The following is a 1,764-nucleotide window of genomic DNA, read 5'->3' as shown; positions in this document are numbered from 1 at the left end:
CAATTAACATTTCAGTGTAGTGTATGGATGGTCTTTGCTGGAAATTAGCAATACAGAGGTTCTCCCACAGGAGTGAGACTTCTGAGCCCCATGTCAGGCTCTCCAGCCTGGGGAACTCACATCAGGAGGAGGAGCCCCCAGAGCATTTGGCTTTGAAGGCCAGCAGGGTTTGAGTAAGAGCTCCACAGGACTGGGGGAAACAGAGGCTCTACTCTTGGAGGGGACACACAAATCTTTACGTGCACTGGGACCCAGGGCAAAGCAGTGACTCCATATCAGCCTGGGCCAGACCTACCTAGAGGTCTTGGAGGGTCTCCTGGGGAGGAGGGGGTTGCATGTAGCTCACTGAGGGGGCAAGGACACTGGTGGTGGAGGCCCCAGAGAATACTGATCAGCATGAGCTCTCCCAGAGGTCAATATTTTGGCATCAAGACCCAGCCCCACTCAACAGGCTCCAGGCTCCAGAGCTGCTTTTCTGATTAGCATCTTTCTCACTTTGTCTTTCCTGATGTCTTTGCCTCTTTTCTTCTTCTTCTTCTTTTTTTTTTTTTTTAAGAAGATGTTGGGGGTAGGAGTTTATTAATTAATTTATTTATTTTTGCTGTGTTGCATCTTCGTTTCTGTGCAAGAGCTTTCTTTAGTTGTGGCAAGCGGGGGCCACTCTTCATCGCGGTGCGCAGGCCTCTCACTATCGCGGCCTCTCTTGTTGCGGAGCACAGGCTCCAGATGCGCAGGCTCAGTAGTTGTGGCTCACGGCCCTAGTTGCTCTGCAGCATGTGGGATCCTCCCAGACCAGGGCTCGAACCCGTGTCCCCTGCATTAGCAGGCAGATTCTCAACCACTGCGCCACCAGGGAAGCCCCCTTCTTTTTTTTTTTTTTACTTTTATTTGCATTTATTTTTTGTGGCATTTATTCCTGGGCCATAAGTTTTTATTTCTTCAGTTTCTTCTGGGATATCTTCTTCTTCTGGGCAACCTCATCTTCTGGTTTAGGAACAATCTGTTCTTTTTCAGTAAGGATCATCTCAATGTGGCAGGGAGAGCTTATGTATGGGTTGATCCGGCCATGAGCTCTGTAAGTTCTGTGACACATCTTGGGGGCTCTGTTCACTTGCATGTGCTCAATGGCCAGAGAATCTACATCTAAGCCCTTAAGTTCAGCATTACTCTGCATTTTTGAGCATGTGCAGTAAAAATTCAGCACTCTTTTTGGGCCACCGACCCTCTACCCAGCCCCACTGTTTGACCTGGGCACACCTACCAACTCCACCATTGTAATGATGGAATGGCACACATTGCTTCTAAAGTGACACCCTTCAGATACTTGGTGGTTTTTCAGATATGCATAACCTTAATGGCCTGGGCTGTTTCATGAGTGTTCTTAAAGTGAACACAAAGGTTTGAACCTCTTGACTTGCTTTGGGGTTTTCGGGGTCGAGTGAATAGTGGACCATTTTAAGAGGTCATCTCAGGCTGCTTACCAGAAAAGAAAAAGCTCTTTTCTTCTTTAATTGAGTTTTAGCTTTGTAGCAGACACCGTCAGCACCCTTCCCCCCCAGTTCTTTTTTCTCACCCCCTTACCTTCCAACTGCCAGCGTTTACTTTGCCTGACATCTCTCTCTGACCCAAAACTCCCTTTGCACACCTGCCAGATGATCGGACATTTGTGGAATTCACCACTCCCCCACTCCTCAGTGGCTCTCCCCCAATGACGGAGGGGGTAAGTATATATATTGTGGTTCCCTGGTACCCCTCAGCTGAGAA

At 48.3% G+C, this 1,764-nt stretch overlaps 1 pseudogene; it reads right to left on the bottom strand.

The window, feature by feature from the left end:
* Window positions 1–910: 910 nt before the first annotated feature.
* LOC132491306 (large ribosomal subunit protein uL22-like) lies at window positions 911–1,454 on the bottom strand (annotated as a pseudogene).
* Window positions 1,455–1,764: the final 310 nt, after the last annotated feature.

The sequence above is a fragment of the Mesoplodon densirostris genome, chromosome 5, assembly GCF_025265405.1.
Source record: "Mesoplodon densirostris isolate mMesDen1 chromosome 5, mMesDen1 primary haplotype, whole genome shotgun sequence".
Lineage (NCBI taxonomy): Eukaryota > Metazoa > Chordata > Mammalia > Artiodactyla > Ziphiidae > Mesoplodon > Mesoplodon densirostris.
This window is presented reverse-complemented; position numbering and strand designations above follow the sequence as displayed.